Raw genomic sequence first — 15,369 nt, 5'->3', positions numbered from 1 at the left:
AGGAACACGGAGTAGAGGTTACCAGTCAAACAGTGTGACTCAGTGTGGTCAATCCTGGAACCCTAAAACTTAAATGAAGGGATAAAGTATTAGATTGGAAGTCACTGAGGAGAAGGAAAAACTGATACAAAATGGGGAAGGAACAGAAATACGGAGTGGAGGTTACCAGTCAAACAGCATGACTCATTGTGGCCATCATGGAATAAAACCAACAACCCTGCACACAAAAAGGTGCCTCCATGGAACTCCCAGTAAGCGACAGAGGTATGGCACTAACTAACTCAAGGAGGAGCCCCAGCTCTCTCACCTGGTAACCACAGGAGCACACTCCTACAACCCCAACCCCTCTGGTGAACAGTGCCTATAACCATCCCATCTCGGCAATCCTGACTGCCAGGAACCACAGTACCAACTCACCCTGTTGTACTCCTCCATCTAGCCCCCTCAGACCCTGCCCCCGCTCCACCCCCAACTCTCTCCTCTACCCCATCAGCCGCAGCCATGAGGGGAACTGGCCTGGACCTCAAGCCCTTCCCTGCCATCTCTCAACCCCTCCTACTCTCCGCTGCCACGTCAAGGGTACCTGGACCAGACCACAGGCCCTTTCCTGCATGTTCTAGATGCCTCTGACAACGTGTCACGGCCCGGAGGGGACCCGGACCAAACCCTAAGGCCTCTCCAGCCAGTTCTGAACCCCTCCCACCAGACTCCAGGCAACTCTCTGTCAGCTTGGGACCACCCCTGCAAATCACCACAGTGCCGCTACACCCCTCAGCCCAGTTCATGGTGCAGACAAACGACCCATCTCTGCCCCTTCCCCCTTGCTGAACCTACCCTCCTGCACCATAGCTGAACAACTGGCCATGCACACCAGGACATGGTGGTGAGAACTACCATACCCACAGATGAGCAAGCAACAAGGCACACCCGGCCCACACACACAGACACAACCAGACAAAACAAAAAAGTAGAAAAAAACAAAAAAACTACACTTAATAAATAAAGAAAATAATGCCTAAATGTCTCAGAGATAGCAGACAATATCAGAACATACCAAAAAATAGGACAAGATGGCTTCAGTAAGTGAGCAGAATAAAGCACCAGTTGACCTTCTGGCAGAACAAAAGACACTGTAACTACCTGATAGGGAATTCAAAAGTTTAAAATTCAGGCCACTCCAAGAGATTAGAAAATGGATCAAGGAAAATGCAGACAAAATTATGGAAAACAAAGATAAAACCAACCAAAACATAGCTCAAATCAAGGAAAACACAGAAGAAGCAATAGAAGATTGAGGAAAATGATACAAGAACAAATATCAAAATAAGTAAATAGAAATCATACAAAAACAGTAACTAGAAATCCAAAAGACAAACAACATAATTTCAGAAACGGACAGTGCAATAGAAGGTTTTAGGAGCAAATTTGAAACAAGGGAAGACAGAATCAGCGAAATTGAAGAAAAGTCCATGGATGCCACTTTGTTTAAGGAAAAATCAGAGAAAAAGATGAAGAAAACCATTTGGTCCCCCTGTTCTGGAGCTCCGATCACGTGCAAATTTTTGCTCTTGGAAAATGTAGAGAGGATCATTGAAGATTTGTTGAGAGAGAATTTCCCTAATATCATGAGAGATGAAAAGCTGACCATCACAGAAGCTCAACCCTGTATAGGATAGAACTCAAAAGACAGTCACCAAGACATATCATAATCACGTTTGCCAAAACCAAAGACAAAGAATCCTGAGACCAGCTCAGGAAAAATGAACTGTTACATGCAAAAGGGAAACAATAAGACTAAGTTCTGACTGCTCAGCAGAAACCACGCAGCGCAAAAGGCAATGGCAGGACACGTATAAAACCATGAAAGAAAAAACTGTCAACTAAGAATAATATATCATGCAAACAGAAACTGAACAGCAAAAGAAGCCCATAGCCACCAAAAGGAAGGAAAGAATAAAGATCAGAGCAGAAACAAATTAAATAGAGAATAGAAAAAATAGGAAGAATCAAAACAAAAGTTGGTTCTCTGAAAGGATCAACAAAATCGACAAACTACTGGTCAAACTGACAAAAGAAAATGAAGAGAGGAAGCAAATAACCTAAATAAGAAATGAAACAAGGGACATTACAACAGATCCAACTGAATTAAAAAGGATCATAATATAGAGCTATGAAAAACTGTACTCCAACAAATTTGAAAACAGAGGAAATGGACAAATTTTTAGAAACATACTACGTACCCAAACTAACACAAAATGAGGTAGAAAATCTGAACAGACCCATAACAATAGAAGAGATTCGAAAAGTACTAAAAAATAAAAAAAATCTCCTAACAACAACTAAAAAAATCCTGGCCCAGATGGTTTCACTGGAGAGCTCTACCAAACATTCAGAGAAAAACTCACACCAGTACTACTCAAACTATTTCAGAACATAAAAAAGGAAGGGATATTTCCAAATTTATTCTATGAAGCTAGCATAACTCTGATACCAAAACTAGGCAAAGACACCACAAAAAAAGAAAATTACAGATCAATATCTCTCATGGATACAGGTGTAAAAATTTTCAATGAAATTCTTGCCAAAAGAATTCAGCACCACATAAAAAATAATAATATGCCACCACCAAGTGGGATTCATATCAGGTATGCAAGGATGATTCGACATTAGAACATCTGTGTAACTCATCGCATTAATAAAAGAATCACACAATCATCTCAATAAATGTAGAAAAGGCATTCAAAAAGTCAAACACACATTCCTAATAAAAACTCTCAATAAGATGGAAACAGAAGGGAAATTCCTCAACATAATCAAGGGCACCTATATGAAACCAACAGCTAACATCATTCTCAATAGAGAGTGGCTGAAAACATTCCCCCTGATAACAGGAACAAGACAAGGATGCCCTTTATCACCACTCCTATTTAACATTGAGCTAGAAGTCCTACCTAGAAAAATAAGGCAAAAAAAGAAATAAAGAGCATTCAAATTGGTAAGGAAGAAGTTAAACTGTCCCTATTCACAGATGATATAATACTATACATACAGAACCCTGAAGACGCCACAAGAAAACATCCAGAACTAATAGAAAGATTCAGCAGGGTAGCACAATACAAGATCAACACACAAAAATCAGTTGGATTCCTGTACACTAATAAAGAGAACTATGAGTGAAATAAGTCATCACAAAAGGACAAATACTGTATGAGACCACTATTATAATAACACATGAAAATGTTTCCACACAGAAAGAAACAATTTTTGATGGTATGCAGGAGGGGAGAGGCTAAGAGGGAAAAACACTAACTAGATGGTAAATAAGTGGTAACATTGGTGAAGGGTAAGACAGTATACAATACTGGGGAAGTCAGAACAACTTGACCAGGTTAAAGTCATAGTAACTTCACAGACACATCCAAACACCCCGAGGGACCAAGCCACTGGGCTCAGGGCTGGGGACCATGGTCTTGGGGGACATCTAGCTCAACTGGCATAATGCAGTCTATGAATTGTTCTACATCCAACTGTAGTGAGTAGCATCTGGGGTCTTAAAAGCCTGCAAGCGGCCATCTAAGACATGTCTTTGTTCCCAGCTGAAGCAAAGGAGAATGAAGAAAACCAAAGACACAAGGGAAAGATTAGTCCAAAGGACTAACAGAATACAACTACCTCAACCTCCACCAGACTGAGCCCAGAACAACTAAATGGTGCCTAGTTACCATCACCTGCTGCTCTGGCAGAGATCACAATCAAGGGTCCTGGACAGAGTTAGAGAAAAATATAGGTCAGAATTCAAATTCACAAAACAACAACAACAAAAAAGACCAAATTTGCTGGTCTGACAGAGACTAGAGAAATCCGAGAGTACCACTCCCAGGATGCCCTTTTAACTCAGCACTGAAGTCACTCCTAAGGTTCATCGTTCATCCAAAGATTAGACAGGTCTATAGGGCCAACAATAACACAGGTGAGGAAGATGCTTCTTAGTTCAATCATGTATGCAAGGCTAATGTGTACACCAGCTCAAAAGAAAAAACAAAAAGGCAGGAAGGGACAGGAAAACTGGATGAACGGAAGCTGAGAACTTGGGGTGGAGAAGAGGAGAGCGTTGACACATCACAGGGTTGGCAACCAATGTTGCAAAACCATTTGTATTAACTGTTTAATGAGAAACTAATTTGCTCTGTACGCTTTCACCTAAAGCACACACACACACAAAGAAACATCCCTGAGCCAATTTTTCCCTCCTCTGTCCCATGCTCCAATCCCTCACGGTTCAACAGTGGCTAGCAAGTTGGGGAGGAGGAGACCTACAAAGAGAGAAAGAAAAAGACACACCCTCTCCCACTGCAATATCCCATCCCACAAATGGGCCTCAGATCGGGGAGGGAAGAAATCTGATATTAAATTAACTTTTAAGTTATGATGATGATCCAGGATTAGACATTCCAATTTCTCTATGGAGATTATGTTTCTGACTAAAAGTGCCAGCGGATTTTCTGTTTTTTAATCTAAGGGTGAACCGATAAGGTCCAGATCCTGCCCAAGAGCTAAATTTCATCCAAAGGCAAGAGAATAACTCTCTCCTTCCCCTAATGCATTAAAGAAATAGCAGGAGACAAAAAATCAATTGTGTTTTGATTGCATTCCCTAAGTAGTGCTTGTTCGAAGCACTGTTACAGAGAGAAATGCAAAAAAACTACTGAGGGGTGATAAGGGTGATAAAGACCTTTTTTCTTGGGTGGAGTCTGGACATTAGAAATGGCTGCATAGTATGTCCAGGCAGATGGGCCTGACCAGCCTTGCAAAGGACTCCACGCCATAGCCTAACACAGGGACAATTACCATGTGCTTAAAAAAAAAAAAAAAAATTTTTTTTTTTTTTTTTTCAGAGCGGCATGCAAGGGCAAAGAGCTTTATGCCATCCCAGAGGGTTTCCCTGGGCTCAGCAGAGGCAACAGCATGCTGCAAGTATGCCCAGGAGGGGCCTAGAAGTAGCTAATAGAGGACAGCTGAAGATCTTTGAAGATAGCAGCGGCCCACATGTCCTGATGAGGATGGATGTCTCTGACGGCATGTGACTTAATGGGGAGATAGCAGCTGAGGAGCAGGTGAGGCCCCTCCCAAGACCTTGGCACCTCATAACCTCACCTAGAGCTTAGATGCAAACTCAGATTGCTGCCACACGGCTAAATGGAAGACCAAATGTAATTTAAGTTTAGCCATAAAAGAATAAGATTCTCTGCTACTACCCTTAAGGTTTTCATAGGCTAATTCTTGGATGTATATCACCAGACCTTTCTCCCAGTAAGGCCTTCTTTCCTGTCCTAGAAAAGGACATCATGGCTGGTAAAGCGTAGGGTGGGCGAAGGCAGCCCTTGGTGAGATGGACTGACAGAGTGGTCAACGCAATGGACTCAAAGACAGCAACAATCCTGGAGATGGTGAAGGACCATGCAACATTTCATTCTGTTACACGTAAGGTCACCATGAGTCAAAACCAACTAGACGAGAAGTAGCAACAGCAATAACATAGAAGAATAAAAAGGTTACATTTTTTGCATACTCTGGGTAGACGGAGACATACCTGCCACATGCGGGGAGTCTTGTTCAAGACTTCTAAGGGTTCTCTTCAAATGTGTCTTCGTACCAGGAACTGCTTAAATAGCCTAGAAGAGAATTAAGAGTCCAGTCATTTAGAGGCAAACTCATGGCGTACGTGCATGAAGCAGACTTTCTGAAGCCTTGGCTGTTTTGGGGAACGCCAGTGGTTTGTGATAAACTGAGTTTGACAGAATATAGTACATTTACTCCTACAGAACTCGTAAGTTCCACTTTGGTACAGGGCAATCAGCAAAAGAAAACAAAACAGAGTACATCAGTCTTTTTTACTTATTTTTCAAACTAAATGTTCTACGTCCCAGGAGAACACATGGAAAGGAGGAGGCATAGTACGGATTTTAAGGTTCCTAACCTTGACTTTGAATTTTTTTTTAACCTTGACTTTGAATTTTTAAAAGCACTAAATCTGGTTCTGATGAGAGAAGAAAAATACATCAGGGTAACACAGTAGATTGTGACAGGCATACTACTGTAGAGTGTTGAAGGAAAAACCTCTCTGCTAAGGTGACATGTGGGCAGAGCTCTGGATGAAGTGAGCGAGTAAGCCAGAGACAAAAGTTTTCCAGGCCACAGGAACAGCACATATAAAGGCCCTGAGGTGGGAGTTCTCTAAGCATTCCACCCAGAAAAACTCACCGCCATTGAGTCCATTCCGACTCATGGCATTCCAGGAATCGCAAAGAAGGCTGCAGTAATCATGTGAGAGAGAGAGGTAGGGCATAAATGACGTTTGTTGGTAAGGGCCTGCAGGCCAAGGAAAGGCTTTGGGTCTTATTCTGTGACTTGAAACTACTACAGGTTTTTCTGTTTGTTTGCCTGCTTGTTTTTTAATTAAACTTTTTAGCTTAGATTCATTGTAGACACACACGCATTTGTAAGAAATAATACAGAAGAACTCCATGTACTCTTCACCTCATTTCCCTCAATGGTTACATCTTGCAAAACTACAGTACACTACCATGACCAGGATATCGACATTGATACAGACAACATACAGAACATTTCCATCGCCACAAGGATCTCTCGTATTTCCCTTTTACAGCCAAATCCACTTCCCTCCTACCTCCACCTCCTCCTTAACCCCTGGAAAACATTAACCTGTTTGCCATTTCTATAATTTTTTATGTCAAGAATATTATGTAAATGAAACCAAACACTCAACATAATCCTCAGGAGATGCCTCCAGGTTGGTGTGTGTCAATAGTTTGTGTATTAGTATTCCGTGGTGTGGGCTGAAAACTGTTCACCCATTGAAGGACACTGTATTGTTTCCACTTTGGGGCTATTATGAATAGAACTGCCATCAGTATTTGTATCTCTATAAAAATTTTTGTGTGAACATAAATCTTCCTTTCTCTGGGATAAATGCCCAGGACTGCAATTGCTGGTGTATATAGTTGCATGCTTCCTTTTGTTTTGTTTTACAGAGTGGCTATACCATTTTACATTCCCACTGGCAATGAGTAAGCAATCGTTTCTCTACATCCTCACCAACCTTTGGTGTTGCCACCATTTTTTATTTTAGCCATTCTGATGGACGTGTAGTGATTTACTGCTGTGGCTTCCCCCCCTCCCCCCACCGATGCGCTTATCTGGTATCTCCAGTGAAGTATCTCTTCCTGTTTGTTTGTTTTTTGCACATTTTCTAACTGGATGGTTTATTATTTTACTACAGTATTTTGAGATTTTATATTCTAGATATTAGTTCTTAGTTGGATATGTGATTTACAAATATTTTCTCCCAGTCTGTAACTTGCCTTCTCATCCTCTGTTACAGAAGTTTTTTTCAATTTTGATAATGTCTAATTTCTCAGTTTTTCCTTTTATGGATTGTGCTTTCAGTATAAAGTTCTCTGCACCTCGCCCTATAGTACAAAGATTTTCTCCTAAAGGTTTTATAGATTTATATTTAATTTCATAATCCCTTCTGAGTTAATTTTGGTATAAGCTTTCAAGTTGAGGTTCATTTTCGGCCTATGGATATCCAATTGCTCCAGCACCACATATTGAAAACGCTATCTTTGCTCCATTAACTTCCTTTTGCACCTCTGTCAAAAAGAAGTTGGACATATTTGTGTGGATATATTTCTGGGTTCTTCATTGTGTTCTACCGATACAGGTGTCTACCCCTCTGCCAATACCATACAGCCTTGATTATTGTACCTACACATTAAGTCCTGAAACTGCATATACTAATTCCTCCCATCTTATTCTTCGTTTTCAAAATTGTTTTACCTATTCTGGCTCCTTTGCCTTTCCATGTAAATTTTAGAATAGTCTTGCCCATAGCTACAAAAGAAAATCTTGCTGAGATATTGATATGAATTATGTTAAACCTGTATATTCATTTGGGGAGGAACTGACATCTTTGCTATGTTGAGCCTTCCAGTCCATGAGCATGGTTTATTTCCTCAGATCTTCTTTAATTTCTCTGTCAGCATTGTGAAGCTTTCAGCGTATAAGAACTGACCATGTTTTGTTAGATTTACACCAAAGTATTTTTTTTAATGGTTATAAATGGTACTGTATTTTTAATTTTGGTTTTTATAAGTTTATTGCTATTATATAGGAATCTAATTATTTTTGGTGAAAATATCTACAACAAAACATATACCAACTCAACAGCTTCTTTATGTACAATTCAGTAACATTCGTTATCTTCTTTAAGCTGTGCCACCTTTCCTAATATCCTTTTCAAATTATTTCACCACCATTAACACAAACTCACTGCCCCCTGCCCCATGCCTCTCAACTAACCTTTCCAGTTGCTGTTGTCAATTTGACCACATAAAGATAATTCTTTAAAAGAGTACAATACTCAAGGCTGACTTTTTAAAATTAAGCTAAACTATTGTTTGGTTTACAGATATCTCAGGGGATAGTTTCAGTTTAAGGTTTAAAGATTTCCTCAGGGCAGTAGTTTCAGGGAGTCATATAGCCTCTAAGGCTCCAGAATGTCTGAAAGGGACTCAAATGACTTTTGTATGCTTATCTTGTATTCTGCAACTTTGCTCAACTTACTTTTTAATTTCAGACTTTTTTTTTTAATTCCTTGGGATTTTCTACATATACAATCATGTCACCTACACACTGCAACAGTTTTATTTCTTCCTTCCCAACCTGTATACTTTATATTTCCCTTTACCGCCTTTTTGCACTGGCTGGCACTTCCAACACCATAATGAATAAAAGTGATGAAAGCAGCCATTCTTTCTTTGTTCCAAATCCTAGGGAGTAAATCTTTCACAATTAAAAATAGTATTAGGTGTGGGTTTTTGTAGGTATTCTTGTATCAAGTGGAAGTTTTCCCCTATTCCTATTTTTCTGAAAGTTTTCATCATAAACAGGCATTGAATTCTGTCAAACGCTTTTTCTGCATCAATTGATATGATCACATGGTTTTTCTTCTGTAGTCTGTTAATGGTGGATTGTGATGATTGTTTTTCAAATATTAAACCAGTCTTGCATTCCTGGAATAAACCCTATTTGCTCACGGTGTGGAAACCCTGGTGGCGTAGTAGTTAAGAACTACAGCTGCTAATCAAAAGGTTCGAATCCATCAGGCACTCCTTGGAAACTCTATGGGGCAGTTCTACTCTGTCCTACAGGGTCGCTGTGAGTCAGAATTGACTCGATGGCAACAGATTTGGTTTGGTTTTGGTTATATCATTAAATTTAAAGTGAGTTTCTTGCAGACAGCATATAGTTGGGTTCGGTTTTGTAACACACTCTGATAAGCTCTGTATTTAATTGGGATATTTAAACCATTTATATTTAATGTAATTATTGATACGTTAGTGCTTAATTTGCTGTTTTACTTATTTTTGTTTGTTTTCTGTTTGTTCCCTCTGTTTTCTTTTTCCTGCCTTCCTGTGGGTTATTTTAAAATTTTTAGAATCCCATTTTGATTTATCTATGGTATTTTGAGTATATCTCTTTGCATGGCTTTTTTAGTGGTTGCTCTACGTAAAAAAAATTACATTATATTTACATAACTTATCACAGTCTGGAAACCCTGGTAGCATAGTGGCTAAGTGCTATGGCTGCTTACCAAGAGGTCGGCAGTTCGAATCTGCCAGGTGCTCCTTGGAAACTCTATTGGGCAGTTCTACTCTGTCCTATAGGGTTGCTATGGTCGGAATTGACTCGACAGCAGAGGGTTTGGTTTTGGTTTATCACAGTCTACTGGTGTTACCATTTTATCGGTTTTAGTGAAGTATCTCATAAAGCAGTGTGTTATGCCCTGTTGAATTTCTGCTAACTACCAAGAGTCCCAGAAACTCTGGTGGCATAGTGGTTAAGTGCTATGGCTGCTATCCAAAAGGTCAGCAGTTCAAATCCACCAGGAACTCCTTGGAAACTTTATAGGGCCGTTCTACTCTGTCCTATAGGGTCACTATGAGTCGGAATTGATTCGATGGCAATGGTTCAATGGTTACCAAGAATCCTAAATCAAGAATTTAAACCTCAGAAAAAATGTAGTCATCTGAGATACTATCCAAACTCTCCTCTTTTATCCCCACCTACAACTACACACACATTTCCATCCCACCTAAAAGAATAAGAAATGAGTTGGGATCAGTGTGGTGGAAAAACACCAAGACTTCTTTCATTTGATGTATACTATTTTGGAGTAGACAACTTCTAAAGCTAAGTTTTAAGAGAGTGTTTTCTAATGCATTAAAGTTAATTGAAATCCTAAAAGTCTTGAAATCTGAAAAAAATTTTTTTGACTTTATTTATCAAGGATCTGAACAATCAAAATTAAAATTATAAGTAACTTTAACAATTACTTAGAGCAATGTCCACATTTTACAGAGAAAAAAAAATTTCACAGTAATTAACTTAGCTTGTCATAAGGTCACAGGCAAGTCAGTGACAGGGCTATGGCTGGAACTGGAGTCTAAATGATACTGAACTACATGATGAGGAATAGAAAGATTAACTTTTTATCTGAAGTGTGTTAACAGACTGCTTAGGATACAGTTATGCTTCACTTCCTTACGGAAGGCAAAACGAGAACATGGCAGATGGAATTTAACCAGGACATCCACACTGGAATTAACCAGGACACTGGGGTTTAAACTTGCCAAAATTAGCAACAGATAACAAATAAATTGCCCAATTATTGATATTATTCTAGACACTGGCCCACAAGAGGTTCAAGACATGAAATTGTAAATGTCAGCATGTCCTATTCCATTGCGTATCAGTGGGCTCCCCCTCCCCTGGCTCTATCTATCCAGGTTACTACAGAGTAGCAAATTCGAAGGACACAATGGTATTTTCCCATATTATGTAGTTTCTACTTACTTTAAGATGTAAAAATACTTGAATGCATGGAAGAGACTATGCTGAATTCCCAAAATATTTCTTGTATCTCCTGATTCACTTGCTGAAGGGCCAAACCTCCAGCTTCTAGTTTGTAGCTAGCTCTCAGTGACAGACTTCCCCTTTTAGTCATTTTGTCATTTTGAAATGACCAAAATCATGAAACCATCTTCTGTGATCCAAACTGAAGAAAAAATCTTTTTCTACATATATCTCCTATTCATATTCACAGTCAGATACTACATAATTAAATAAAAGAGTTTCATTTACTTGGGTTCAAAATCCATTACATTTTTCTTATTACTCTTATTTATCTTTTTTTTTTCCTGAAATGTATCCCAGGATTGTTATTATTCCTGAACACACAAATATACAGATCTGTGAATCTATAATGAGATCTTAATTTTTTTTTTTTAAAGAATAGATTTGGGATTGATTAAATACCTAAATTACCCTCCACTTACATGCTGTCTAGATTTGAACAGATATCCAATTCCCCTGGAAAAATCAGCTTTCAGCAGCTGAACTCCTAGCAAACTACATGTATGGTGTTTCCTCCAGGGAAAAACTTGGTTCACAAGCTAACTTGGAGTCCTTGACCTGATGCCAGCAGAGGTTGGATGCACTAATGCTCTGCCCCAAAGTGAGAGTTCAAATGCCCTTTCATTCCAACCTGGTGTACAGACCAAACAATAAACACCACTTAGCGTCATGCACAGAGAGAGCATCTACTTTCCTCTAACTTGAAAGTATTTAAATGCAAAGACCTGGGTGGTGCCATCAGTGGCAACAGGCAGGGAAAGATAAGAATGAAGGTGCTAAACACTTTGAGAGGGAAGTATCTGAATTGGAAATAAAAAGAAAGCTATAGAGCTGCCACTGTATCCAGCTCTTTAACCACTCCTATATTTTTTTTCCCCCAAGAGAAAAGTCTGTGAATTTGTATTCACATATCCAGTAATGTGCTCTCACCACATGCTTATGAAACTCCCTCGTCAACAAAGCTTTTACCCTTGCCTTTACCCCTTTTTCAGGATTTCTACTTCAAATCCCCAGCATACTTTTTAGAGCAGTGATCTCAGAGGCATTTCTATAGCTCAAGCAATTTATATTTCTTTGTTTGCTTCCTGGACATGGGGTAGGAAAGGGAAAGATATGTAAAAGCCCCAAAGTGGTAGCTAAAATCAAAACAGGTAATGACAGCTCATACCATTTTTCACTACTTTGCTTCGTTAAACCCACCTTGCTAATTTAGGAAAGCTTTTGTGGTTTTTAACATTAAAATTAAAATAAATATACCCCTACACTGATGTTTGTGATCTGTAGGTGAAGTTATAGTCTACCAGTTGAAAACCTACAGACGAGCAGACCAAGTACCTTCAACTTAGACCATGAACTGTTAACAGGAAGGTAGTCTACAAATCTATTTTTCATTGTTAACAGGCCACATTTGAAGACTTTTCCCCCTTTCCAGTCACGGATTAAATGTGAATTAGAAGATATTTGACATCTAGTTTGGACACAATAACACATAAAATTTTAATGCCATTTATAACACAAACCCATTATTCTTGAATAGAAACAAAATTCCTGATGACTGGAAGCAAAAATTCTAAGAATACACCAAATTCTATATTTTAAGAACAAAAAGCAATCCCAAATTAACCCCTCAGCTGATGTATTAAAGACTGAATGAATAAAGATGATAAGAACAACATACCAATCTATGGGTTGGGCTGCTAAATGTTGTTTTGTCCTACACATCTTAGCTGAAATTAAAAGTGTTTATAATAAAAGCAGCATTCAAGCCACTTCTGAGAATAAAATTCCTCCTCCAATTATTAAAGTTATAGACAGTTTAACCCAACTCTGACTGCTAAGTCAAATTAAATATTATCATTGAGCAATATCTCTGAGGTACTTTGTTAGATGGTATGGAGAAAACAGTCATTAAAACTTGTAGCTGTGATCTAACTACATCAAAGTTGGAGAAGTCATTGACAGAAAGAAGTAAAACCAGGGATACATTCCAAAACATTAGGAAAGGGGTTGTTACAACAAAACATAGGTTTGTATGTCAGTGTATAAGAAGATAAGAGCTCCTAAAATACAGTAATAGCAAAAATTAAAGAAAACTCACCTTGAACATATGAAAGTCTTGGGTCAGAAGGAAAAGAACGAGAAGATTTAGGATTATAGTGAGGGAGTGGGTTGTCTTTCATGGGCACAGACAGGGAAAGAAGAACCTGAAGAATAGAGCCTCCTGGTAGGTGTAAGCAAAAGCAGGGCAGGCCCTGAATTCTGGAAGAAGCTAGAGATAACAAGACCCATACACCTTCACCTCAGGAGCTCTAAGAATCAGGCTTGCAGCACTCACACACAGGTGGCCCTAGTTTGCTTTCCTCAGGGCAGCCAAGTGTCTTTTCACTGACCAGCCTTGGGCTAGAAACAGTCCCATGAATCTTAGCCCTATGCTTAGTCACCTCAACAGGCAATGGAGGACAATTTTAGAGGCCAACCTACTTTCCCTCTGCAAATATCCCCCCACTGACAAAAAAACATCTGAAATTTCTTTCATAGGTATGGTGTCTTTGGAGCCACAAGGAGAAGGAACTATGAAAGTATTTAAATGCAAAGACCTGGGTAAGGAAACATGGTGACTGAGACACAGCTTTAGAAAAGGAAGTCCAGTCACTCAACTAAACCAAAAAAACCAGCAGTCGTCGAGTCTCTTCTGACTCATGGTGACCCCATGTGTGTCAGAGTAGAACTGTGCTCCATAAAGTTCTTAGTGGCTGTTTTTGATAATTTCAGATAATGGTTCATTTCCTGACTTGGTAGAAAAGATGAGATTATTTAAGGAAGTAGAGGCACTGAGTATCTGAAGAGGGCTGCTACTGAAGATAAAATAAGGCCAGTGCAATGGAAGTTATTTTTATTCTGAGCCTTGATACTGAAACACAGCTTAATCAAAATATTACAATATAGCAACATAGTTACAAGCATAAACACTGAAGTTTATGCTGGCTAGAATCTTCCTATCTGAGTGATCTTGCGCATGTTGCTTAATTTCTAAAGCCAGATCTTGTCTGTAAGTTAAAAATAATAGCTACTAGAGTAGTTATCTACTTAGGATTTCATTGAGTGATCACGCCACCCCTATTCTCAGACACTGGGGTTTAGATGGGTTTGGCCCCTATCCCTTCTAGCTGAACTCTAGGAAAGAGTACACAGCCAGGCCTGAGTGGTCCTGGGAAGATAGATGGGGGTCTACGTCACCACACTTAGGCCTGCAAGCTGAGAGACAGAAAAAGAAAGGTACATTCTCTCTCTCAGTGATTGAGACTATTAAGGACCCTTCAAACCTGGAGCTGCTAGGTCATTTTTGCTAACTTGCAGAGTGATTTTTCATCCTGATAGTAAAGACAAAAGAGAAGAAAGCAATTGAAAGATGGAAACTTGGAAGTATTTTGTGAGCTTTCAAAAAAAAAAAAAAAGGCCTATTTCTGTTAGAGTACCACTATCTTCCCTTTTTTGATTCCACTATTTGGTGATAGGTGTTTGTTCAACCTATGGCATCGAGTTTGTATATGTGTATGTGACAAAGAAATGAGATAATGCCCAAAAAGTGCTTGTTTCTATGTTCAGCACATAACAAGTTCTCAATAAATGTGAGCTATTTTTATGTTCAGAACTAGAGACTCTTTAAACTTCCGTTTCCAAGAAAAAGTAAACAATTTTCATGGGACCTGTTAAGTAAGGTATCGAAAGTCTCTACCTTCAAAAAGATCATAATCAATAATAGGAGATGTTAATAATAGCTCAAAAACAGAGTAGAAGAATCCTCAAAAAGACAGCAGATGATTTGACTGACAAATGAATTGAACTGAAAATAATACTGAAAGGTTTTCAGAGTAAAGAGTGGAAAGACCCTCAGAAAGAGCTGGTTACAGAAAGGCTTCACAGAGGTAGTATCTGTGCTTGATTTTTAGGAATAGGAAAGATCCGAAAAGGTGGAGAGAAGGGCAGACAACATTCCAGGTATGGGTCTAAAAAAACATGAAGGGAGCTGTTAACTATGGGCTATAGCCTAGGACACTCTCTGTCCTGTAACAGAGGCTTGCCAAGGAGAAGCCAGGGGAAGGACAGCTAAGAGAAAATGCTCAACCCAGGTGACAGGTCTTAAGGGCAAGTTTAGTCATATTTTGCAGAGGTTGGTTTCACCAAACTCATCTAGAGGTAAAAAGTAGTGACAGTAGGTTACTCATGTAATTTATATACAGTGAAATTTTAAAAATAACAAAAATTAGAGCAATGGCTTAAAATTTTTTATAACCAAATCACACATTTTTGGAAGCTTTAAAGCATATATATGTATTTTTTACTTTGGCTATAATTGCTCGTTATTTACTC

The 15,369-nt window shown here is 39.1% G+C and overlaps 1 protein-coding gene across 7 annotated transcripts in view; it reads right to left on the bottom strand.

Annotated features, from left to right (window-relative positions):
* SOX5 (SRY-box transcription factor 5) overlaps positions 1–15,369 on the bottom strand; it is a 1,149,712-nt gene that overhangs the window by 959,169 nt on the left and 175,174 nt on the right. For all 7 annotated transcript variants that reach the window (XM_064284479.1, XM_064284485.1, XM_023554801.2 and 4 more), the window contains exon 2: positions 5,591–5,672. The gene's annotated coding sequence lies outside the window, so the exon portion shown is untranslated. The remainder of the gene's footprint in view (positions 1–5,590; positions 5,673–15,369) is intronic.

This window comes from Loxodonta africana, chromosome 4 (assembly GCF_030014295.1).
Source record: "Loxodonta africana isolate mLoxAfr1 chromosome 4, mLoxAfr1.hap2, whole genome shotgun sequence".
NCBI lineage: Eukaryota > Metazoa > Chordata > Mammalia > Proboscidea > Elephantidae > Loxodonta > Loxodonta africana.
The sequence above is the reverse complement of the archived record's forward strand: the minus strand, read 5'-3'. Positions and strand labels throughout refer to the sequence as shown.